Raw genomic sequence first — 27,589 nt, 5'->3', positions numbered from 1 at the left:
GTAATTGACGCTGGCGGGACTGGCCAAAACTGGATGGCTACTTAGCCCATCGGGGCCCGGAGAATCGCCGGGGGAGCCGCTGTCAACGGCCCCTGACCGGCATGGCGGGAATCCCGCCGCCACCCGAAACACGGCACTGGAGAATAGGGCAGCCGACGTTGGGGCGGGATTCGCACCTCCCCCCGGGATTCTCCGACCTGGCGGGGGGTCAGAGAATCCCGGCCAGTGACGGTGAGAAAAAACTGGAAAGAAAATTGTTACTAAATTCAACTCAGCAGAGACATCTAAGGGCTCAGTAATTCAAAAAACCCAACAGTATGGGGGAACTCAATTACTGCACCACCTCTAAAAATATTTAAGGCATGTCTCTTCCGAGTTGAAAACAGCAATGGGTTCAGCATTTGCTTTGCCAGACTGATTTGGGCACTTGGAAGGGCCAGACTACACACAGAATTGGGAACTATTGAGGAGGGCATTTTTAAGGTTCAGAATTGCATCAGGATTAACTAATAAATCAGAGGCTGAGCAAGTTAATACATTTTTGTATTCAATTGGTGTTGATGATGTGGTAGCATTATCTTTTGGCACATTTGCTGAAATCATAAAATCATTTTAAAGTCCAACAGGTTTGTTTCAAACACGAGCTTTCGAAGCACTGCTCCTTCCTCAGGTGAATGAAGAGATATGTTCCAGAAACATATATATAGACAAAGTCAAAGATGTCAGACAATGCTTGGAATGCGAGCATTTGCGGGTAATCAAATCTTTACAGATCCAGAGATTGGGGTAATCCCAGGTTAAAGAGGTGTGAATTGTCTCAAGCCAGGACAGTTGGTAGGATTTTGCAAGTCCAGGCCAGATGGTGGAGGGGTGAATGTAATGCAACATGAATTCCAGGTCCCGATTGAGGCTGCACTCATGCGTGCGGAACTTGGCTATAAATTTCTGCTCGGCAATTCTGCGCTCTCGCATATCCTGAAGGTCACCTTGGAGAACGATTACCCCGAAATCAGAAGCTGAATGCCCTTGACTGCTGACGTGTTCCCTGACTGGGAGGGTACATTCGTGCCTGGTAATTGTTGCGCGATGGTTTGAGACAATTCTCGCCTCTTTAACCTGGGATTACCCCTATCTCTGGATCTGTAAAGATTTGATTACCCGCAAATGCTGGCATTCCAAGCATTGTCTGGCATCTTTGACTTTGTCTATATATATGTTTCTGAAACATATCTCTTCATTCACCCGAGGAAGGAGCAGTGCTCTGAAAGCTCGTGTTTGAGACAAACCTGTTGGACTTTAACCTGGTGTTGTAAGACTTCTTACTGTGCTCACCCCAGTCCACGCTGGCATCTCCACATCATAAAATCATTTGACAGCTGCTTTAACCTGAGGACGAACAACATTTTACAACGGTCAAAGATTAAATTTAACAGAAGGGTCTAAAAGGCTGGAGAACACGTGGACACCTTTATCGGTGACTTGTAAGTAAAGTCACCATAGTGCCAGATGACCATAGGCTGTTTTGCCCTTTAAGGGGGAGAGCTGACTGGTGGTGATTTAACCTGAGGATCACCACACCTCAGGTGAGGGGCAAGGTTGAGAAGGCGGGGCATTCAGGAATAACCTCAGCCAGTACGAGAATTGAACCCACGCTGTTGGCCTCGCTCTGCATTGAGTTGTATCAGCTGGCTGAAGGCTGTGAATAAGTCTGAGCTGGTACAAGGCAGAGGAGTAGTTGGGGTAACTGATAAAACCATTGGACCTGCATCAATCCAAGGAAGACGTAACTCTGGCGAAGACAGTACAGATGGTCAGACTATATGAGGTCTATCAGCAAAATAAATCTATAGGGGGGGAGGGGGTTCTCCCCCTCTGTGGCTTTTCTGAAGCAGTGTAGGGCAGCACCAGTTGCTGGCAGCGGGATAATCTGGTCCCACACCTCACTGCTGGGAAACCCATGGTGGGGCTGCACTGAAAACCCCACCCATTATTGAGAGAGGAAGGTAAACCATGGCACAGAAAATCCCCCAAAGATGGTACAGCTTATTAAACAATGAAATGCAAAAGACACTCCTGGGCAAAGAAGACGGTATGCAACTAAAACTCAAGATGGTAGTAAATCATGCCAGCACTGTGACGCCAAAAAGCCTCACAGGCACGAACAATGTCTTGCAAGCATGGCAGGATGCTTCCATTGTTAAAGGCTAGGGCACCTTGGGAAAATATGCAAATCAAAAACCTCTAAATATACAGAGGATCACCAGTAAATCTTCACACAAAAAGCCATCAATGAAATTGAAGAATCACACCAAACTGAAGGAATAACAACAATACTTCCTAGGTGAGATTAAAAATCCCAGCTATACCTTCTGGAATACTGGCATATATGACAATGGACAAATGATCAACTTTAAATTAGGCACAGGAGCAAGTTTAACAGTCCTGCCCGATAGAGAATTGTGGTTAGTCAACATCTGGCTTCGGACAAGAGATACACCGTTATATAGCCATGGAGCAATTAGACTACCAGGTATAGGCATGGTTCCAGAACTTTTTTTATATGGGAACAATCAAATGATAAATACGCTGGGACCTCCAGCCATGTTTCTCGGAGGTGTGCGGTTCACTGGTGGGGGGATTCTGTCTACCTGCCACTTGTCAATGGGATTTCCCATGGACGTCCCCACACATTGACGGGAAACACATGGGCAGGGGTCGGCTGCCGGTGGGGAACAGGAATCGCAATGGCTGGAGAATTACGGCCGCTACATGTGTTTCACAATCAAGAATTTTCACTCATCAAAACAGTGGAACACATCAAGGAACAGGCATTCATTGAGATTACAGTACATGCTGGAGACCCTCAAACACTCCCCTCCATTGAACCGCAGCTCAAGTCCAGAGTCGGTGTCATAACAGACAATGGGCGGGATTCTCTGAAAATAGGGCTGTGTCGCCATGACAGCGGGAAAACCACCGCCAACGACTCCGGAGTCAACGGCCCACCAGATGCGGAGTTCTCACGTTTCTAGGGGGCTAGGTTGCCGCCGGAGTTGTCCCCGCTGCTCCAGCCAGCGGCGAAGGGCCGGCGCAAGTTTGCGCATGTGCGGAACGGTTGGAGTGATATCGCGCATGCGCGGATCAGCCAACGTATTTCCACGCATGTGCGGGGTTTCTCTTCTCTGCGCTGGCCCCCGGGCAATATGGCGGAGCACTACAGGCACCCGGCGCGGAAGAAAGAAGGCCCCCACGGAAACAGTCCCCAGAATCGGTACGCCCCGAACCCTTCCAGGCCACTACTATGGGCCCCCACCCCTGGGGTTGGAAAGAAGGCCCCCATGGAAACAGCCCCTCCGCAGAACCGGTATGCCCCGATCCCGTCCAGGCCACTATGCCCCCCCCGCCGGGGTTGGATCCCCCCCCCGTGCCCCACCCAGGACGCGCCCCCCGGCATACTGACCTGCCAGGTCCCACCGTGTGTGAGGTGAGTAATTGACGCTGGCGGGACTGGCCAAAACTGGATGGCTACTTAGCCCATCGGGGCCCGGAGAATCGCCGGGGGAGCCGCTGTCAACGGCCCCTGGCCGGCATGGCGGGAATCCCGCCGCCACCCGAAAAACGGCACTGGAGAATAGGGCAGCCGACTTTGGGGCGGGATTCGCACCTCCCCCCGGGATTCTCCGACCTGACGGGGGGTCAGAGAATCCCGGCCAGTGACTGTGAGAAAAAACTGGAAAGAAAATTGTTACTAAATTCAACTCAGCAGAGACATCTAAGGGCTCAGTAATTCAAAAAACCCAACAGTATGGGAAAACTCAATTACTGCACCACCTCTAAAAATATTTAAGGCATGTCTCTCCCGAGTTGAAAACAGCAATGGGTTCAGCATTTGCTTTGCCAGACTGATTTGGGCACTTGGAAGGGCCAGACTACACACAGAATTGGGAACTATTGAGGAGGGCATTTTTAAGGTTCAGAATTGCATCAGAATTAACTAATAAATCAGAGGCTGAGCAAGTTAATACACTTTTGTATTCAATTGGTGTTGATGATGTGGTAGCATTATCTTTTGGCACATTTGCTGAAATCATAAAATCATTTTAAAGTTCAACAGGTTTGTTTCAAACACGAGCTTTCGGAGCACTGCTCCTTCCTCAGGTGAATGAAGAGATATGTTCCAGAAACATATATATAGACAAAGTCAAAGATGTCAGACAATGCTTGGAATGCGAGCATTTGCGGGTAATCAAATCTTTACAGATCCAGAGATTGGGGTAATCCCAGGTTAAAGAGGTGTGAATTGTCTCAAACCAGGACAGTTGGTAGGATTTTGCAAGTCCAGGCCAGATGGTGGAGGGGTGAATGTAATGCAACATGAATTCCAGGTCCCGATTGAGGCTGCACTCATGCGTGCGGAACTTGGCTATAAATTTCTGCTCGGCAATTCTGCGTTCTCGCATATCCTGAAGGTCACCTTGGAGAACGATTACCCCGAAATCAGAAGCTGAATGCCCTTGACTGCTGAAGTGTTCCCTGACTGGGAGGGTACATTCGTGCCTGGTAATTGTTGCGCGATGGTTTGAGACAATTCACGCCTCTTTAACCTGGGATTACCCCTATCTCTGGATCTGTAAAGATTTGATTACCCGCAAATGCTGGCATTCCAAGCATTGTCTGGCATCTTTGACTTTGTCTATATATATGTTTCTGGAACATATCTCTTCATTCACCCGAGGAAGGAGCAGTGCTCTGAAAGCTCGTGTTTGAGACAAACCTGTTGGACTTTAACCTGGTGTTGTAAGACTTCTTACTGTGCTCACCCCAGTCCACGCTGGCATCTCCACATCATAAAATCATTTGACAGCTGCTTTAACCTGAGGACGAACAACATTTTACAACGGTCAAAGTTTAAATTTAACAGAAGGGTCTAAAAGGCTGGAGAACATGTGGACACCTTTATCTGTGATTTGTAAGTAAAGTCACCATAGTGCCAGATGACCATAGGCTGTTTTGCCCTTTAAGGGGGAGAGCTGACTGGTGGTGATTTAACCTGAGGATCACCACACCTCAGATGAGGGGCAAGGTTGAAAAGGCGTGGCATTCAGGAATAACCTCAGCCAGTACGAGAATTGAATCCACGCTGTTGGCCTCGCTCTGCATTGAGTTGTATCAGCTGGCTGAAGGCTGTGAATAAGTCTGAGCTGGTACAAGGCAGAGGAGTAGTTGGGGTAACTGATAAAACCATTGGACCTGCATCAATCCAAGGAAGACGTAACTCTGGCGAAGACAATACAGATGGTCAGACTATCTGAGGTCTATCAGCAAAATAAATCTATAGGGGGGGAGGGGGTTCTCCCCCTCTGTGGCTTTTCTGAAGCAGTGTAGGGAAGCACCAGTTGCTGGCAGCGGGATAATCTGGTCCCACACCTCACTGCTGGGAAACCCATGGTGGGGCTGCACTGAAAATCCCACCCATTATTGAGAGAGGAAGGTAAACCATGGCACAGAAAATCCCCCAAAGATGGTACAGCTTATTAAACAATGAAATGCAAAAGACACTCCAGGGCAAAGAAGATGGTATGCAACTAAAACTCAAGATGGTAGTAAATCATGCCAGCACTGTGACGCCAAAAAGCCTCACAGGCACGAACAATGTCTTGCAAGCACGGCAGGATGCTTCCATTGTTAAAGGCTAGGGCACCTTGGGAAAATATGCAAATCAAAAACCTCTAAATATACAGAGGATCACCAGTAAATCTTCACACAAAAAGCCATCAATGAAATTGAAGAATCACACCAAGCTGAAGGAATAACAACAATACTTCCTAGGTGAGATTAAAAATCCCAGCTATACCTTCTGGAATACTGGCATATATGACAATGGACAAATGATCAACTTTAAATTAGGCACAGGAGCACAGGAGGTGTGCGGTTCACTGGTGGGGGGATTCTGTCTACCTGCCAGTTGTCAATGGGATTTCCCATTGACGTCACCACACATTGGCGGGAAACACATGGGCAGGGGTCGGCTGCCGGTGGGGAACAGGAATCGCAATGGCTGGAGAATTATGGCCGCTACATGTGTTTCACAATCAAGAATTTTCACTCATCAAAACAGTGGAACACATCAAGGAACAGGCATTCATTGAGATTACAGTACATGCTAGAGACCCTCAAACTGTCTAACAGTGTTGATGACCTTGACTGGGACTTCAGTATAGAATGATCAACAATCAGTACTGAGGCAGATAAGCCAGCTCTTTCCCAAATGTCTCAACGTAACCGCCTTCAAACGTAAGAGGAAATGGACCAGCTGAATCAACAAGTACCTGACTGCGACCGTGACTCTTCATCACTCAGCGAATCATCAGTGAGGATCAAAGTCCAAGCCCAGGAGATGTAGGTACAATGCCGCATTCATCTGTCAATATTGACCCCTTGGTAAGTGTATCCATACTGATCCATCCACCAGAACTTGTGACCCCGCTGCAAATGACCAAATAGTTTCAGAACTAGAAGTTAAACTGAATCATGCGAGGTCCACATCTTCCATGTTATTGGATACTGACCTTCCTACACATCGGCAATTGGAGAAACAGCAAGATGTTAATCAAAAGCCTTTCTCACTTCAGGAGACAGCAATCCCGGATTCTCCAAAACCTCAGGAACCAAGCACGGTGGACAAAGTTCTTTAAAAGAGCTGGCGTCAATTCAATGAGCAAGGATAGCGTCATGATATATATATTGACTGGGATATAAAGAGTTAACAAATGATAATGATTCATACCACTAGAGGGAACCACAGAGCAGTCATATATGTATCATGTGACTTGGGGATTCTGGGATTAGATGAAGAAGATATGATAAGAAAATTAGATAACAAAGAACAAAGAAAAGTACAGCACAGTAACAGACCTTCAGCCCTCCAAGCCTGTGCCGACCATGCTGCCCATCTAAACTAAAATCTTCTGCACTTCCGGGGTCTGTATCCCTCTATTCCCATCCTATTCATGTATTTGTCAAGATGTCCCTTAAACGTCACCATTGTCCCTGATTCCACCACCTCCTCCGGCAGCGATTCCAAGCACCCACTACCCTCTGTGTAAAAAACTTGCCTCGTACATCTTCTCTAAACCTTGTACCATACGCCTTAAACCTATGCCCCCTAGTAATTGACCCCACTACCCTGGGAAAAATCCTCGACTAACCACTCTGTCTATGCCCCTCATAATTTTGTAGACCTCTATCAGGTCACCCCTCAACCTTCTTCATTCCTGTGAGAAAAAAACAAGTTTATTCAACCTCTCCTCATAGCTTATGCCCTCCATACCCGGCAACATCCCAGTAAATCTCTTCTGCACCCTCCCTGAAGCCTCCACATCCTTCTGGTAGTGTGACGACCAGAATTTAACACTATACTCCAAGTGTGGCCTAACTAAGGTTCTGTACAGCTGCAACATGACTTGCCAATTTTAATACTCAATGCCCCGGCCAATGAAGGCAAGCTTGCCGTATGCCTGCTTGACTACCTTCTCCACCTGTGTTGCCCCTTTCCGTGACCTGTGGACCTGTACACCTAGATCTCTCTGACTGTCAATACTCTTGAGGGTTCTACCATTCGCTGTATATTCCCTACCTGTATTAGACCTTCCAACATGCATTACCTCACATTTGTTTGGGTTAAACTCCATCTGCCATCTCTCCACCCAAGTCTCCAAACAATCTAAATCCTGCTGTATCCTCTGACAGTCCTCATCGCTATCCACAATTCCATCAACCTATGTGTTGTCTGCAAACTTACTAATCAGGCCAGTTACATTTTCCTCCAAATCATTTATATACACTACGAACAGCAAAGGTCCCAGCACTGATCCCTGCGGAACACCACTAGTCACAGCCCTCCAATCAGAAAAGCACCCTTCCATTGCTACTCTCTGCCTTCTATGACCTTGCCAGTTCTGTATCCACCTTGCCAGCTCACCCCTGATACCATGTGACTTCACCTTTTGTACCAGTCTGCCATGAGGGACCTTTTCAAAGGCCTTACTGAAGTCCACATAGACAACATCCACGGCCCTACCTGCATCAATCATCTTTGTGACCTCCTCAAAAAACTCAATCAAATTAGTGAAACACAACCTCACCTTCACAAAACTGTGCTGGCTCTCGCTAATAGGTCCATTTGCTTCCAAATGGGAGTAGATCCTGTCTTGATGGAATTCTCTCCAGTAATTTCCCTACCAATGACGTAAGGCTCACCAGCCTGTAGTTCCCTGGATTATCCTTGCTACCCTTCTTAAACAAAGGAACAACATTGGCTATTCTCTAGTCCTCCAGGACATCACCTGAAGACAGTGAGGATCAAAGGTTTCTGTCAAGGCCTCAGCAATTTCTCTCTCGCCTCCTTCAGTATTCTGGGGTAGATCCCATCAGGCCCTGGGGACTTATCTACCTTAATATTTTTCAAGATAGTAAAAGGATTAGATAGTGAGGTGTGAGAGAGAGCGCAGTGTTGTGTAAGTTAGAGGTAGCATGGTTTTATACAATAACCTTCTACTTTAGGAATGTGAATGAATCTTAGTAGTTTAAATAAATGTATAGTTTTGTTCGTTAATAAAGCTTTGTGGTTCTTTTTTCAACACTACGCATCCAAGTCATCCAGGTAAAGCAGAATAAAGAATACGACATATAGGGAATAGACTCCATGTAAAGAAAGGTATAAACCCATGACATCTGATCATGGAAGGGAAACTTTTGGCAGGAAAAAGCACAACTCGAAGGAGAGGAAGGAAAGAATCAAGTGCTGAACCTTAAACAGACAAACACCAGATATTGCAGCTTCTACTGAAGGCAGCCCAAATCGGAACAAAGAGGCCTAAGTTGAGATTAACAGTCCTCCAAGCTTCAAAATAACTCAAGTATCAGTTTTGTCAGTGACGGCCACATCCCAAAAATGAATATCAAAATCCACTGCTGCCAGTACTTTCAAAAGGCTCTGAGTGTAAAACCTACCCTGCCAAAGTACCAGTGGAGTGGAAAATGTGAACGGATAACTTGAAACTTCTCCATTCCCTTTATGTTCTCCGTGCCATAACGTCCGACCAAATAAATGATGAATATTTAGAGGAGGGAGGGGAGGCAATCACGTTCAATATTTTGGAGGGTCAGTGCAGACTTGCTGGGCCGAATGGCCTCCTTCTGCATTGTAAGGATTCCATGGATAGGGAATATTCTAAATATTGGGTCCAATATGTTTAGATAAAAAAAGCATGTTTTTTTTAGTGTGTGCAGTAATCACCAAGCCAGCAATAACTTCTGCAGTGGCTAAATGGAGCCCTCTGAACCCCCCATCGAATTGTTTCAGGTGCAGTGAGTCCTTGATTGGGGTGCACCACAGCTGCAGTCCAGATTCCCTGCAAGGACCCACTTGTGCCAATTTCTGCACAAAGGCCTTGAAAATAATTGAGGAGTGCATTTCGGCGTGGCAGGTTGAAACTGAGTGGTCGGGAGGGGGCTGTGGGATCTGAGCTGAGGAGGTGCTTTTTAATGCTGATGTGTTTGTTCCATTCCTGCTACCATAGGGCCTCTGCTGTTATTCCTTGACGCAGTAATCTTAGCCATACAGGCTGGCGTGATGGGGGGCGAGCAGCAGGTGCGATAAATAGATTTAAAACATTTACGCACACACTATAGTACATACAATTGGCATGGTGATATATAATTATATAGTATGCATATAAATACCAAGAACATGTTCACCCCCGCAGTATTACTTTGGGTTGCAATTCTTAGCAAGAACAAATCTTGCAATTGCCACAGTGAAGTAGTCCCAGTAGCTAAGTAGCTTCTGTTCAGAAATCATATTGTGGAAAGTTCACTAACTGTGTGAAATAGATCAAAATGGCAGAGATCCAGTTGGAGTTATTCATCCCGTCTAGAACAGGTTGATGATAACTTATGAGGTCAGACAGCTGTCAGCCCTTATGAGTGAGACTCAGTACTGTTAATATAATCCTTTTCTAATGTAAAACCTTCAGCTTGATTTCCAATCCATTTGATTCTCAGAGTCTCACTCCTGTTTGTACTGGTTGTGTGTGTGTGTGTATTTTTACACATGCACGCACCATGTAAGACATACAATACAACTACGCAAGCAATGAAGCTATGTTAGCAGGAGCGAGATATTCACACCGTCATAGGTATATTCTCCAACTCACCAAAAGCAGCCCTCTAACCGCACTACAGGAAACAGTCAGCAGGTGGTGTATACCCACCCTAAATCAAACAACTGAGAAATAAAACACTGATAGTGAATCACTGGTGGAACATATTTTTTGAAACTGACTGAAATTTCAATAATTTGGCATTATTTAACAATCTATTTTAACGTTCAGAAATGTCTGACAATGAATTACTAAAAGAACATGCAACTTGTGAAGTAAGTGGACCAATCTGACCCACAGAACCTGAAGGACAGTCACTCTCTGATACAGCCGACACTCTGGGCACAGAGGAATGAGAATCACCTGCGAGCACACTAGTGCAGGATTGAAGATTCACTTGTAATGTATTGTGCTGTGCATTTGAGGGCCAGGATCGCAAACTGGAGACTAAACCTCCGGTTTGTCAGGGTAGCAGTGATCCCTGTGCTCCTGTCTGCTTCAGAGCCCTGGACAACCTACAGCAGGCACCTCAAAGCACTGGGGAAGTGCCACCAGCAGTGCCTGCACAAGATCCTCCAGAAGGTGGTGTGGGGGGGGGGGGGGGGGTGGAGTGGAGGCACTAATCAGTCAAACCCATCTCTTCTGTGGGGGGAAATGTCGCTCGGATGCCTGACACCAGAACTGCTGAAACAACTGTTCTGTTTGAAACTTGGCCGGTGGCAGGAGACTCCCAGGTGGTCAGCAAAACTGCTTTTGGGATGTCCTCAAAGCATCTCTGAAGGGATCAAACATTTCCGCCAATTCAAGGGAGATGCTGACTTGTGACTAACCAAAATACAAAAGGATCATTTGGGAAGGCACCAGACACAATTAAACACATTGTCGGGAACGTGCAACGGTGGAGTTGAGGCATCGGAGGGAGCGCACAAACCTCCAAATCTATGCATCTAACCAACCCTATGAGCACCACTTGCCCCACATTTGACAGAATCTGCGGATCGCACATTGGACCTATCAGCTATCTCAGACCCCATCAAACTAGAGTGGAAGTGTGATGAATGGTTACTGTATTACTGTACCCTTATCATCATGTAAGGTTATGTCCCCTTTAAGACTGGGCTTGGAACCCTGTGGGACTCTGCCTCAGGCTCCGCCCACCAGGGAGCCGTATATAAGGGGCCGTTCTGTAGGCGGCACCAGTAAGCACCCGTCTCGGCATCAGGCTAGTTCTTAGCTTATTAAAGCCGTCTTTACCGTTCTACTCTCTTGCGTCGTTATTGAGGGTACTACAGGAAGCAAGTCATCAGAGATCCAAGGAACTGCCTAACCTGAAGGAGTTATGTGAGGAGAGGGAAGCTGGGGAATGGGGAAATGGGGCTAGTCTTCACTTCACCTCCAACCCCATGACAATAAGCTGGAATATTTCAAAGCAGCGGCAGCCCTTCTGTAGCTGTTAGTGCAAGGAAACACACCCCAGTAAATTCACTGTCTACCCAATTCATCGCTGGCAGTGTGACAGGAGAATATATGAGCCAGCCGGCCTTGCTTATTGTGTGCATGAACACTCGGTGTTTAAGAAACATTAACTGGCCCCCAGCTGTGCATTGAAACCAAGAAAGAAAGACTTTTGTTCAGATCGTGCTTTTCCTGGCACTGACTGTCTCAAAGCACTCAATAACTGATGAAATATTTATACAGGGTGGTTACAATTGCAATATAGGAAATGTGGCATTTTACCTGTGGGCAGTAAGTTCCCATGAACAGCAATGTGATAATGCTGTGGGCAGCATGGTAGCACAATGGTTAGCACTATTGCTTCACAGCATCAGGGTCCCAGGTTCGATTCCCGGCTTGGGTCACTGTCTGTGTGGAATCTGCACGTTCTCCCCATGTCTGCGTGGGTTTCCTCCGGGTGCTCCGGTTTCCTCCCACAAGTCCTCAAAGACGTACTTGTTTGGTAACTTGGACATTCTGAATTCTCCCTGTGTGTGCCGGAATGTGGCGACTAGGGGATTTTCACAATAACTTTATTGCTTGTGACAATAAAGATTATTAAAAAATACAATAAATAAATGATAACCAGATGAACTGTTTTTATGATGTTGACAGGGGGATGAATATTAGCCAGAGTATTGTGGCAAAACCTACTTGAAATAGTCCCATGGATGTGGTGATATGCATCACTGTAAATACACAAGGGCTTAATGTAAATATACGTAGACTAGCTAGACACTAGAGGGAGCACCAGAGACATGACACACGGACATTGAACCAATAGGCCAGTAAGATAGGACACAACCAATGGGAATTCACGATACACACAGAGGTGACACTACCACAGGGGGGCATTACACCAACCCATATAAAAGGACACAGCACACATGATCTTCCTCTTTCCAGTGGAGACACTCAATGAGTACACAGGGTTGATTTGAAACACATCACACCCACCACCTGGATTGTAGCAGACTGGTTCGTCAGTCTGAGTAGCTATAGCAGGATTAACAGGAGAGTCGAATCCAAGTAGGAGAATTATTAACAGTTTAATAAATGTGTTAAAGCTATCTCCAAGTCTGAACCTTCCTTTGTCAGAGTGCACATCAAGGAAGCAGCTTATGCTACGTCAAGAGCATAACAAAACAATGGAAACCTCTACATCATTCAGAGAGAGCAGTCAGGGCCTTGAATTCACATCTCATCCAAAGGGCAGCACATCCAACAGTGCAGCATTCCCTCAACACTGTATTGGAATGACAACCTAGATTTATATGGTCAAATCCTGGAGTGGGCCTCAGACCAGTTACAGGATGGCTCCCCTCCTTTCTCACTCCTTATCTGACTCCTTATCTGACAGCAAAAAGATTCTCATAAAGGATACCCTTGCCAATTCAATGAGCGTTTAACTGTTTCCATGTTGTGGTGATAAAAGGCAGAAGCAGACAGGTTTCCTTGTGCTTTTCTTTTTTTTAAAAAAGGATATGTTATTGTACTTAAACTCTTCTAAGTAATATCATAAAAATGCTTCAACTTTAATGCACACACACACACACAAACACACACTAAGGTTCACATACATAAAAATAGATTACAAAATGGGAGGATGTATAAAGTGATATTTTTAAGGCAGCATGGTGGTTAGCGCTACTGCTTCATGGCGCAGAGGTCCCAGGTTTGATCCTGGCTCTGGGTCACTGTCCGGGTGGAGTTTGCACATTCTCCCTGCGTGTGCATGGGTTCCATCCCCACAACCCAAAGATGTGCAGGATAGATGGATTGACCACACTAAATTGCCCCGACATTGGAAAAAATTAATTGGGCACTCTAAATTGAAAATGAAAAGTGATATTTTTCAAAGTCTGTTTAAGATTATGTGATATGCTTCTCGAAGGTCAATGACTGATATGGATCCAGGCTGGACCTCTTAATGTAGCGATCCTCTGCCCTACAGGAGGCCAGTATGACACTGTGGCGACCCACACCACTCCAGCTGCCGACACCGGCCTCAAACGAGCGATGCGGGTCTACCCATGCGCGCTGCGACCGCACTAATGCGCGCAAGCACAGTAGCTTCCTTCTCCGCGCTGGCCCCGACGCAACATGGCATAGGGCTACAGAGGCTAGCGTGGAGTAAAAGAGGCCCCTACCAGGTGAGGCCGGCCCGCCAATCAGAAGGCCCATATATCAGGCCAGGCCACAGTGGAGGCCCGCCCCGGCGTCAGATACTCCTCCCAACCACCAGGTTGCCCCCGACAGGATGGACGCCGAGGTCCTGCCAGGCGCGGCACCGGCGGGACTAGGGCTTTCTTGGCAGCCACACGGCCCATCCCGGGTGGAGAATCACCGGGGGGAGCCGCGTAGAGCGGCCCCCGACCGGCGCCACGCTGACTGCGCCGGCACCGATTCTCTGGTGACCGGAGAATTGGCGGAATGGAGTCGGGGCGGCATCGCGCGAATCGCGCCCGACCCGGAGATTCTCTGAACCGGCGTGGGCTGAGAAAATCCCGCCGAACGTACCCACAGGAGTATTCTGTTCTGTTCATCTCCAAATTGGCTTGTCCCTCCCTCTTCCTTGGAGTAAATAAGATTTGAGATCTGAAGTCAGTTTCAATCATGTGACCGCATGGTCATTATTTCCATTGTTCAATCAAAATTAGAAGCTGTTGCAACAAAATAGGGATGAACGGTGCTGTTTTGTGATGATATTGTTTTCTACCTCACTCTTCATTAAATTTTGAGACCGGAGACAGTGGACAGGATTCTCTGAAAATGGGGCTATGCGAACACCGGTGAGAAAGCTGGAGCCAACGACTCTGGAGTCAATGGCTCCCCAAGGTGAGGTATTCTCACCTTTCGAGGAGGCTAGTTTGGCGCCGGAGTTGCTTGCGCTGCTCCAGCCGGCGCCGAAGGGCTGGCGTGAGTTTGCGCATGTGCGGAACGGCCGGCGTGATCTTGTGCATGTGCGGAACGGCCAGTGTATTTCCGCGCGGGGGAAAGAAGGACCCCGACAGAACTAGCCCACCCGCAGATCGGTAGGCCTCGATCGTGGGTGAGGCCACTGTGGGGCCCCCCTGGGGTCGGATCCCCCCGCACCCCCCCCAGGACCACCCCCGCACACTTACCTGCCAGGTCCCACCGTGTGTAAGATGAGTAATTCATGCCAGCGGGATAGCCCAAAACTTTACGGCCACTCAGCCCATTGGGGTCCGGAGAATCGCCGGAGGTGGCCGCTGACAATGGCCCCCAACAGGCATGGCTGGAATCCTGCCGCCTCCCAAAAAACGGCACCGGAGAATAGGGCAGCCGGCGTTGGGGTGGCAGGGCCGGATTTGCACCTCCCCCTGGGGATTCTCTGACCTGCCGCGGGGTTGGATAATCCCGGCCAGTGAGTCTGGGAGTCCATGGGCGGGATTCTCCGCCCCTCCCCCCCCCCGCAGGGCTGCTTGAATCCCACCCTGCCGCTCCGACGCCCGCTGCCGAATTCTCTGGACCAGACCGGCGGAAGCCCTTCGGCGCCGGTTGGCGCGGCGCCAACCACTCCAGCCCTAGTCCCTGGAAGTGCGGAGGATTCCGCAACTTCCGGGCGGCCCGACGCCCGAGTGGTTCACGCCACTCTTTGCCGCCGGTACGGCCTGCCCGCCGGTTGGGGGAGAATCCTGGCCCATGGATTTTAAGTTTTGGTCAACACACAGATACTCGGAGGTGTGAATTCTACAATTGGGTTTTGTCTCAGCATGTCCATTCAAGGGGTAACACCCCACTCAGGGTCATTTTATTAAGAACCTTCCAGATACCTGAGCAGATCCTGAACCTGTACAGGAAATACAAAAGTCACCTGACCCTCGGTGGCCACCTTACTAGCTTGCTGCTTTTGTCATTTTAAAACTCAGTCAGTGGTTTTCAACCAGCAGAATTGTTAGGTTTTATAAAGCGTTGCTTTACAACTAACCAAAACTACATGACACAGAGGTGAAAGTGATACGAAGTCAGCCAAAGCCATGCAGGTAGAACAACAGAATCATAATGGACCATGTACAGAAAGAGAAAGGAGGTGTTTGTTAGGAAGAATCAGAGATGAACCAAATAAGATTTGGTGGCTAGAATTCGCTATACCACGGCCAGTGTTGCATGGTTAGGTTGAAAATATCTTCCCAGCAGGCAATGATGCCCGCAGCAGGGGACATTTTGACTCTACGTTATACATAGTGGAGCCTAACTGCAGAGATTGTCAAAGGCATTTTTACCTTTTTTCATTAAGCATGATCTTTGTCGTGATATTTCTTTCATTATTGCCTCATGTCTTGACTCAGAAGATATTGGGAGTAAAACAAATTAAATTTCCACAATTAGATGACTGTCCACAATATAACTCAGTGGTTACCTCACAATGCAAGCATCCTTCATCTGGGAATATGTGTTGACATATGTCCATGAAGCCTCAATATTTCTGATATCAATGCTGTGCATGATGCTGCTGACACAATGGGCTGGCCAATGAAGTGATCAGACATAGTTAGGAAGTCAATCTCCTTCTCATGAGTAGAGATTTAAACTACTGTGTTCTAGTAGGGAATGGGTTTATACTGCCAAAATTGGCTCAAAATTGAGGCTTCTTGTTCATACACGAGTGGATTTATTGATGTAATGCCTGAACAGATAACCCAGGGATATAAAGGTCATTGGGCGGGGTTTGCAAGCCCTTCCAGCCAGCGAGAGTGTTGATCCCGTCACAGTGAATGGACTTTTAGCTGATTTGCAGGAAAACCAGGCCATCTTCTTTGGTACTGCAGGACACCTTCCTTAACAGAAATGGTAAATTCTAGCAGGAGACAGGAAAGTATCCACGTAACTCAGAGGTTGTAAATTTTAGATCCTAAGAAAAGAAGAATGCGGTGGTCTTAAAGAAAGTTGTTAAAAAGCTTTTTGTGGGGAGGCACGGTGGCGCAGTGGGTTAGCCCTGCAGCCTCACGGCGCCGAGGTCCCAGGTTCGATCCCGGCTCTGGGTCACTGTCTGTGTGGAGTTTGCACATTCTCCCCGTGTTTGCGTGGGTTTCACCTCCACAACCCAAAGATGTGCAGGGTAGGTGGATTGGCCACGCTAAATTGCCCCTTAATTGGAAAAAATGAATTGGATACTCTAAATGTATTTAAAAAAAAGCTTTTTGTGGAAGGAAGAGGGTTAAATGTGAATGGTACAAAGTGTCTCTCTGGAATCTGTCAATTATGTTTACTGCCCCCTCCAAAGCTCTCATACAGCTTTATGCTCTGTAATTTCATGAATCGATAAGCAGCTCATGAATGCTTCCCACACATTCTCCATACTGCGAAGCTGTGCAAATACTGTGCAGTTTGGAATTGTAACCTGTTTCGAGCAGCAAGCTTTTCCAATGCATACGTTAAAGATGGATTTCCGTCTCCAACGTGACCAGTCCTACCAATGGCGGTAGCAGAGCGCCAGAGGACGATCTATTGACTTCGGCGGGACATGACAATCCTGCTGACAAGAAGAGCTGGCAAACCCCGCCTGATGACCTTTATGTCCCTGAGTTATCTGCTCGGGCCTTACATCAACAAATCTACTGGTGCATGAACAAGAAGCCTCAATTTTGATACAGATTTGAGCCCAGTGAGATGAAGGTGAAGTGCAAGGGTGGCATGGTGGCACAGCAGTTAGCACTGCTGCCTCACAGCGCCAGGGACGCGGGTTCAATTCCAGCCTTGGTTCTCTGTCTGTGTGGAGTTTGCACTTTCTCCCCTGCCTGCATGGGTTTCCTCCGGGTGCTCTGGTTTCCTCCCACAGCCCAAAGATGTGCAGGTTAGGTGGATTGGCTATGCTAAAATGCCTCTTAATTAGATTAAGGGGTAAATGGGATACGGCAGGCAGTGGGCTTGGGTGAAGTACTCTTTCAGAGGGTCGGTGCAGACTCGATTGGCCAAATGGCCTTCTTCTGCACTGTAGGGATTCTATGATGTTATGATTCTATGCATTATGCAGCAATCTTAACATTGCAGTTTGTGCAACGAGACCACCCAGGGAAGAATTGTGCAGGTATTTTGGGGTAAATGCACAAGATCAGTAATGTCTATGATTGCATAAACCAAAATCCTGACAGTAATTTCCAGGCTTAAATTATTCTGTAATTAAATTATTCGGTGGTTGTAGTAGTCGGCATTAGTAGTCGTCGGCAGTAGTAGTCGGCATTAGTGGACATTGCTGTAAGACCATTGGTGTGGGAGGTACCTGTGACTGCTGTATCATTGGTGAAGCCTGCCTGCTGGTTCCGCCCAGTAAGGCGGAGTATAAGAGCCTGTGTCTCCCCAGCAGCTGCATTCTGTACCTGCGCTGCTGGGGGAAAATCTAGTCCAATAAAGCCTTCAATTGTCGTCCAATCTCATTTCTGGAGTCATTGATCGAGCATCAGTGATGAACTGAGAATCTACTCTTTTATCCTTCAGCCTTAATATTGAATGTGCATCAGACTGACAGGAATAAAGTTTGTTACATGCATAGAATTTGTTGTTGTTTCACTGGGAATGTAATGATAATAAATTCCAGAGATCCCCAAAGACCGAGAAAAGTAGGAGATGAAAGAAATGAATCCTGCAGTGTTGGGTAGGTGACAAAAAATTCTGGATTGTAGAAAGAATGTAGAACTGAGAAAGGTTGGGGTATCTGGTAAAGAATGACGAGTGTCATTTTCATACTTGACTCATACTTGGCTCAGTGACAGCACCATCCCCTGTCCCGAGTCTCAATGTTGTGGGCTGAATACCCAATGCAAGATTTGAGCGTGGATAATCTCAGCTGGTGCACTAGGGCAGCATAGGGGGACGTCTGTATTGTTGGGAGTTGTGCAGGTAATTTTAGTACCCAAAAATGGATGGGTTTACATCTGATAGGATGCTAAAATTGTAAAAACATCAAACCAAGTTGATTTAAGCTGAAACAGAAAAAAGCTGGAAATACTTAGCAGGTCTGGTTGTATCTGTGGAGAGAGAAATAGAAGATGGTATTTAATGCCTTCCCTTGTGGCAGGTTTGGAGGTGGGCAGAGCATTCAATCAGCAGAATGGTGGCCAGTGTGGATACCGCTTCATTCCTGCCTGCACCCTGATTAGGCCCATGGCAAAGACATCTGAATGGCCTTTTCTGCCACACTGCCAATTGAGATCCTTAAGTGGCCTATTTATGCCCATTTAAAGTCTCATCCCACTGCCACTGGTTTTAACCCAATGGCAGAAGGGCCTGTTACTATGCAGGGAGCATGACATGCAAACATGTGTGGCTGCTTATTGGCTCATGGGGAATGGTTCCTCATTCAAAGGAGCTTAGTACCTGATCATAGAATTTCATAGAATTTACAGTGCAGAAGGAGGCCATTCGGCCCATCGAGCCTGCACCCGCTCCTGGAAAGAGCACCCTACCCAAGGTTAACACCTCCACCCTATCCCCATAACCCAGTAACCCCACCCAACACTAAGGGCAATTTTGGACACTAAGGGCAATTTATCATGGCCAATCCACCTAACCTGCATACCTTTGGACTGTGGGAGGAAACCGGAGCACCCGGAGGAAACCCACGCACACACGGGGAGGATGTGCAGACTCCGCACAGACATTGACCCAAGCCGGAATCGAACCTGGGACCCTGGAGCTGTGAAGCGATTGTGCTACCACAATGCTACCGTGCTGCCCCCAAAGTAACTGCATCAAGGAATGGGATGGACAACATGGGTTGGCGTGGATGGGATTTGAGAAGAGTAGTGGGGGTGGATGAGGGGTGAAGGTTGGTGGGATTTCTTTGTTGGTTTTCAATCTGCCACACAGTACCAAAGCACAGAGACTGGCCTTTCAGACAGCCTTCCAGCTCGCCTACCTTTGCACATGGCAGTCTCTGCCCTTGAGCCGGTGATGCCTAGCCCGACTTCTCATCCCGCCTGGCCCGGAACTAACACCCCAACTTCTAGGGCCCTTTTTCCCAATTTGGGTTCCCGGAACTGAAAAATGTCCTGACTCTGTGTACCCGACCCTGGAGTGAAAGTCTTGGCCGTTATCTCTCCACCAGCTTTAATCCTGTAGTTTAAGGGGCTCTCAGTACCAGGCTTTTTACTTGCTCCTGGGCTGCTGATGGTATTTCAGTGCTCCCCAACCAATAAGGAAATAGGCCCATCAATCAGGCTGGCTATCTGGGGCGGAATTCTCTGACCCCCCGCAGGGTCGGGGAATCGCCCGGGGCCGGCATAAATCCCGCCCCCGCTGTGGCCGTAATTTTCCGCCACCCGGGAATCCGCGGGAGCGAGAATCATACCCCGCCGATCGGCGTGCCCCCGCGGCGATTATCCGGCCCGCGATGGGCTGAAGTCCCGCCGCTGACAGGCCAAACCCGCCAATGTGGTATAAACCACCTCTGTGCCAGCGGGATTGGCAGCACGAGTGGGCCCCCGGGGTCTTGGGGGTGGCGCGGGCTGATCGGACCCTGGGGGGTGCCTCCACGGTGGCCTGGCCCGCGATCAGGGCCCACCTATTGGCGGGTGGGCCTGTGCCATGGGCGCACTCTTTTTCTTCCGCCGCTGCCACGGCCTCCACCATGGCAGAGGTGGAAGAGACTCCCTCCACCGCACATGCGCCAGTGGTGACGTCAGCGGCCGCTGACGCACCGGCGCCTGCGCGGACCGGTGAAGGCCTTTCGGCCAGCCCCGACGCCGGGCGGCATCGCGCCAAAGGCCGTTGGCGCCAGCGGAAACCACTCCGGCGTGGGCCTAGCCCGTAAAGGTGCGGAGAATTCCGCACCTTTGGGGAGGCCCGACGCCGGAGTGGTTGGCGCCACTCCGCTATGCTGGGACCCCACGCCCCGCCAGGTAGGGGCAATTGCGCCCCAGGTGAGCGATCTGTGGGAAACAAAACAAGAATACCATCAACCTCTGTGGAAACCTGAGGTAAAGTCTGCCCCACTGCTTGGAAACCCCATCCCAGTAAATATCGAGATCATTTTCTTTCAGGTGAGACATTAACCCAAAACGATCTGTGCTCGCGGGTACGCGTGAATAAGCCTGTGCCACATTTTGAAGACAAGTCGGGGTTTACCCCCAACATTCTGTCCGAATTTGTCTAGACAGTTCTTTAACTGGCCATGTTTGTGGGAGCTTGCTGTGCCCATAATAGCTGCTGCATTTCCCTACCTGACAACAATGAGGGCTGGTGTCAAAAGCACATCTTGAGCTGTGAGGCTCTTTGAGACCTCCTCAGGTTTGTGAAACAATAATATATTACATGAGGTTGAGAGAGGGATGATGTATGAATGATAGTCTTTTGAGTGTTCTGTATTTGTGTTAGAGGGAGAACCTTTATAAGTTATATAAAAGGTCATCATTGATGCATAAAAGCCAGGGAAATAGCTCACCTGTGGAGAGATAATTAGATCCTAAAAAATAGGAACAGTAGTCGACCATTCCGTCCCTTAACTTGTTCCACCATTGAATAAGAGCATGACTGACCTGATTGTGATCTTAACTCCACTTCCTCACCTACTCCCAAAAGCCTTGACCCCCCCCCCCCCCACCAATATATCTCTAATTCTGCCTTGAATATATTCAATTAATCAACCTCCACAATTTGCTGCAGAAGAAAATTCCAAAGATTAATGCCCCCCCCCACCCCCAGAGAGAAGAAATTCCTCCGCAGCTCCACCTTTAATCAGAAGTGTTCCCCCGAGTTCTATATTCACCCACCAAGGGAAACATCCTTTTAGCATCAATTGTGCCCCCTCAGACACTTCTGTGTTTCAATAACCTCTTCTTCCACTTGAATATAGGCCCAAACTGCATTATCTTGCTCACAAGACAACCTTGTCATCCCAGGAATCAGCCTAGTGGATCTTGTTTAAACTGTTTCCAATGTAATGAGTTTGGAGAAGTAGGAATTGGGGGCGCGATTCTCCGAAATGGAGACAAAGTCCCGACTCCACAGTGAAAAACAGAGTGTTTCACTCCGGCGTTGGAGCCCGCTACCAGCCCCCTATTTTCCCGCCCCCGGGGGGCTAGGAGCGGCGCGCATATTTTACACGCGCTGGGCCTTGGCGCCGGGTACAAAACCGCGCCGCGTGAATGACGTGGCCGGCGTCGTGTAAATGTAGTCACCCGCGCATGCGCGGTTGCTGTCCTCCCCGAGGCCGCCCCGCAAGAATATGGCGTATGGATCTTGCGGGGCGGCGGAGGAATGGAGATCCTCCTTTAGAGACCGTAGAAGGGGTACGCAGGAAAGTAATCCTTGGTTGTTGCATTTAGAGACCCCATGCTGTGGTTGAATAGTTCTAATAGAAACATAGAATCCCTACAGTGAAGAAGGAGACCATTCAGCCCATCGAGTCTGCACCAACCCTCTGAAAGAGCACCCTATTTAGGCCTGCACTGTCCCCCACAAGGCCACCTAACCTGCACTTGTTGGGACTGTGGGAGGAAACCAGAGCACCCAGAGTAAACCCAAACAGACACGGTGAGAACATACAAATTTAACACAGTCACCCAAGGCCGGATTTGAACCCGGGTCCCTGGCGTGGTGAAGCAGCAGTGCGAACCACTGTGGCAGAGTGCCGCCCCTTTCTAACTTGCTTTAAACTAATCTGCATGTCTAATAATAGGGGTTGGTTTAGCACAGGGCTTTGAAAGCAGACCAAGGCCGACCTGCAGCACGGTTCAATTCCCATACCAGCCTCCCCAAATAGACGCCAGAATGTGGCAACTAGGAGCTTTTCACAGTAACTTCATTTGAAGCCTACTTGTGACGATAAGCGATTTTCAATTGATGAATGGGTGTGTGGTCTGCCTTGTTTTGTTACAATATGCACACATATATATATATTAAAACAGATATATGCATATATATATATGTGCATGACTTTGCCCAGTGTGAAGATTTTCAGTCTCTTTTCAATGCCTTAATTTGATGACACGGTCAATTGCCTCACCACAAGCAGGAGAAATGTGTCGGACCAGGCACATTTTGAAAATTCACTGCTTCCCTTCACAAGCCTGTAGGTAAAGCTGCTTATTTTTCTCATGCTCAATGGAATTAACCTAAACCTTCTTCAAATATTTGAGTTGAACAGAACAGCATATTGAATATCCAAAGGATCCTGACAAAGGGATATAACAGTGTCTCGAATCCAAAAATACCTGAAGTATTCTGATGAGAAATTATAAGCAACCTTGCTGGGTGCGACAAATAGTCAATTAATGAATAAACAGATTGAAATGCATTTAGTCCTTTTGAACTGATTTAACATAATAAGATCATTATAGTAAGCTCTCTGCGGTCATATTTAATAGCTTTATAGACTCTCATCACGTCTGAGTATGTCGGTAGATGTTCCAACTCTCCGTCTCTCTCAGAGACAAAATAAATCCCAGTTTAGGGAAGAGCTAAATAATGTCAGAGCTTCTCAAGCGCTACTGTCTAATAAACTCAAACTCCTACCGGAATAAGACTGTCATACCAAAAGATTTAGAAATGGCTCAATTATAGTAACCTGATTACTTTGTTTTTCATCTATAAGTTTTGTTTATCCTGTGGGACTTCGCTCAGGTTTTGTATTTCATATCAACGAAGCGAAGCATGGGGTGATTTAATTGATGGGAATTATGTTAATTAGAGCTGTTTATCTGATTATTGATGTAATAAGATAGGCAGCCACGGATATTGTGTTAAACATTTAGAAAATTGGGGATGCAGGATAAGTTTTCATTCATTTCATCATTCAAGACTGTTCATGTCACTTTTGAATTGTATTGAAAACTTTACAGTGACGAATGACTTCAGGTGGAAGCAAGAGGCTTCCTTCGAACTCAATTTTGTATGGAATGTTAAACTGAGAGTGAGAGCCAGCGACTAGCTTCAGCCTTTAACATTTAACTTTTTGTTTCCATTTGGTTAATCCGGAATTGTTACGTGCAGTTCAACTAAGACAATTAAGAATCAAAGATGATGCAAAAAAAAACACATTTGTGTCCAGTTGTGCAATGACTGGTTTACGTTCTGATTAAACACCACAGAAAGTGCTAAAGAGTGGCTGAGCTCTAAAGTTTCCACCGTAATAATTCTGTTGTGCCGCCAAAGATTAATGGGGCCAATCTTTGTTTGGGAAAAATTGGTGTTAAAGAGGATGTAAGGGGCTAAAAATGGACTTGATGGTTCTTCGTCCTCAATAACCCAAACGACCATCCGGTTGTTATTTTTACAGACGCCCTTCCACTGGGTGGCTGCCATGCCTGCCAGAAACAAGCAATAAGCATTGTTTTCCATAAAAACTCAGCCTTGGTGGCATAGCTAGGGCTTTGATCAGCAGCCAAAGTAACACTAGTGTAGAACTTAGTGCATGAAAACACTTTAGGTGTGCGCTGGAGTTCTGACCAGTAAGTGCCAGAACAATTTTACAAATGAATTTTAGAAAAGGAAGAACACCCCATCCAACTCCACAAAATTACTACATACCACCTGTAGGCATGTTCTTGCCAGCTTTAGGCATCACATCGCCACCATCTTCGCCTATCCCTCGAACTCCAATCTGTGGGCCTTTCCTGGAATCCCACTTCACAGGAGTGGAGACCTGTCCATGATTTCACAGGTATCAGCGCACAGGTTCACCTGCGCCTTCACTCACGCCCTGTATGCTCAGGTGGAACAGTGCATCCAGTACCCTGTGGACCGCGCCCACCAGGATGACCGGACTGCAGGCTTTGCTGCCATCACAAGAATGCCCCTGGTCCAGGGAGTGATTGATATCGCCCTACGGCCACCAGCGGATAACAGTTCACTGTACACAAACAGGAAAGTGTACCACTCCATGAACATTCAGCTGGCATGTGACCATCAGATGCGGATTATGCACGTCTGCGCCCGATACCCGGGCAGTGTACATGACTCTTTCCTCTTGGCAAACTCGGTGATCCCCAACATGTGCGAGGTGCACAACCCCCCCCCCCCCCCCCCCCCCACCCGGCTGCGGGGCTGGCTGCTGGGCGACAGGAGTTACCCGTTGCGGTCGTGCTTGATTACGCCTATCCAGAGGGCACAGACCGACGCGGAGACCCGCTACAATGATGCCCATACAGCGACCGGGGGTGTTGTCGAGAGGTGCTTCGGGATCCTGAGGATGCGCTTCAGGTGCCTGGACCGCTCTGGAGGGCCCCTCTAGTACAAAGCCAGGAGGGCCAGCCGCAGCGTGGTGGTCTGCTACATCGTCCACAATATAGCCCAGCAGAGGGCCGATGTGCTGGAGGAGGATGAGGAAGGGCAGGCCTCATCCTACGAGGATGATGGGGAGGGGGACAATGAGGGGGATATTGGGCCCGGGCAGGCATGGGAGGCCACACAACGCTATCGCCAGGGCCAGCCCACTCTGCGATGAGCTCCGTGCTCCACATAGTTAGACAATGTCTGACTCATGCCCACAGTAACACCCCCCACCTGGGTGATCCCTGCATGCGAGCTGGCCAGTCCATCACACGGTCCTTTTGAATCACAGGGGTGGGGGTGCTGGGGACGGTCGGGGCAGGGGGGGTATCACGGTCCACCTGCCGGGCCTTCACTCGTTCCCCCACCCCCCACTCCCATCAGACAGAGCACAGAGGCAGGTTTAAACGGTGTTAACAGCTGCTTATTGTGAGGCAATGTATACAGTCTCTGCCCTAGCCACCATAAACTAAACCCTGCTCCGTTCCAACTTAATTGGTATCTAACCTTCTGGCCTTACGGCCCCAACACTACGCCTAGGTGTTTCCCCAGATGGTACAGCAGGAGTAGAGGTGGCATGCTGGGACTCCTGCCCTATGACCATGGTCCCCGTTGGAACACGTCTCTTGGGGCAGCCCGGTCTGGATGGGCCCAGCTGCTGCTTGGGCATCTGGTGTGGTCTGCTGCTGCCCTGTTCTTCCTGCTGCCCACGAGATGCACCAGATGTCCGAGATGCTGCGGTGTTCCAGCACCTCCCCAGTGGGGGTCACCTGCACGGGCCCCAGCACTTCCTCCTCCCTCGGGGTGCCTGATGGCCTCCAGGCAATTCCAAGGGACAGGAGTTCAAGCAGAGGAGTTCATCCCCTGAGGCCCCCCCGCCACATGGCGCTGCCAGTCCTGGAGGCCCGCTCGGGTCTCAACAAGGGTCTGCATGTTGACTGCCATGGAGCACAGGGGGTGGTCCATCTCCATCTGGGACTGCACCACATCATGCTGCGACTGTGCCACCACACTGAGAGTCTGTTTCACATCAGTCAGTGACTGGGCCACATCCCTCTGGGTGTGGGCAGCGTCCCTCTGCCTGTGGGTTACCTCCTTCACCGTTTTGCCGGCGCGCGGGGGTTTCCCAGCGGCGTGGGGTTGCCCCACAATGGAGAATCCCGCCGGTGGGTCGAGGCTGAAAAGTGGCGCGGTGGGGTGGACAATTCAGCCCTGGGTCTCTGGATTACCAATCCAGCGACAATACCACCACGCCACTCCCTCCCCTGAGCTACAGAGGGATCTGGGTGTCCTAGTGCATGAATCACAAAAGGCTAGTATACAGATACATCAAGTAATTAGGAAAGCTAATAGAATGTTATTGTTTATTGTGAGGGTAATTGATTACAAAAGTCGAGAGGTTATGCAGTTTTACAAGGCATTGGTGAGACTGCATCTAGAGTATTGCACACAGCAATGGTCTCCTTATCTTAGGTAATATGTAAATGCATTAGAAATAGTTCAGAGAAGGTTTAACTAGACTAATACCAGGAATTAACGGTTCTCTTATGTGGATGGTTTGGAGAGTATCCACTAAAATTTTGAAGAGTAATAGGCGTCTTTATTGAAACATTTAGGATCCTGAGGGGTATTGACACGGTGACTGTGGAGGGGATGTTTCCTCTTGTTGGAGAATCTAGAACAAAGGGCCATTGGAGGGCATTTTCTAATACTGGACTATGATATAAATTATAGGTGGCCGTGTAACTACATTTGTGCTCCTATATTACTTTTGAATAGTTCTGATGAGACAAAAGGTACTCATTGGCTTTTATGCCTGATTAGAAGAGGCAATTTGTAGAAATAGATAGTGTATGCACAATGCTGTTAATATCAGAAAAGACACAAAATGACTGTTAGCTATTTTGTGATATTAAAGACACAAAATGGCTGAACAAGCCTCATTCCCTGTAAACTGTCTCATGAGAACCAACCGTGGGTATGTTTAGGGAGTATCCCAACAGCCGCTGAGGACAGCTTCACAGAACAAGACATGCAATGTATCCTTGATAAACCTCAAGATCCACAGCTGTAAACAGGTCATATCCTTGTGTTAGTTTTGAATGACTTCTGTATGAAGTTAGGGGCGGGTAAGACAACACCCACTTTAACCATATATGTGATAACTGGGATGCTAAGAAAATTGATTGCATGTAATAAAGTGTGATGCGAATATAGTTGACTGATTGTGTGTAAATAAGAATCTGCCCCTTGAATCTATATATTAACCTGTGTGAGCCTTAGCTCAAGTGAGCAAAAGATGCTGTCAATAGGCTGCGGAGTCTCAGGCCTTCTCTCCCAGAATTCTGACATAATAAACTGCTTTTTTACTTATACTCAGGCCTTCGTGTGAATATTTTCACCTGTAACAGTGCCACCGTTTCAAAATAAGGGATCGCTAATTTAAGACAGCAATGAGGAGAAATTTATTCTCACAGAGGGCCGTGAGACTCTGGAACTCTCTTTCTCAAAAGGCAGTGGAAGCCAAGTCTTTTAATATTTTTAAAACAGAGCTAGATAGATTCTTGATTAACATGAGAGTGTTTGGTAATTGGGGGTAGACAGCATGTGGGGTTAAGGTTACAATCAGGTCAGCTATGATCTTATTGAATAGCGGTGAAACAGGCTTAAAGGATCGTGAGGCCTCATCCTGCTCCTAATTC

The sequence above is a fragment of the Scyliorhinus canicula genome, chromosome 1 (assembly GCF_902713615.1).
Source record: "Scyliorhinus canicula chromosome 1, sScyCan1.1, whole genome shotgun sequence".
Lineage (NCBI taxonomy): Eukaryota > Metazoa > Chordata > Chondrichthyes > Carcharhiniformes > Scyliorhinidae > Scyliorhinus > Scyliorhinus canicula.
Note: the sequence above shows the minus strand (reverse complement) of the source record.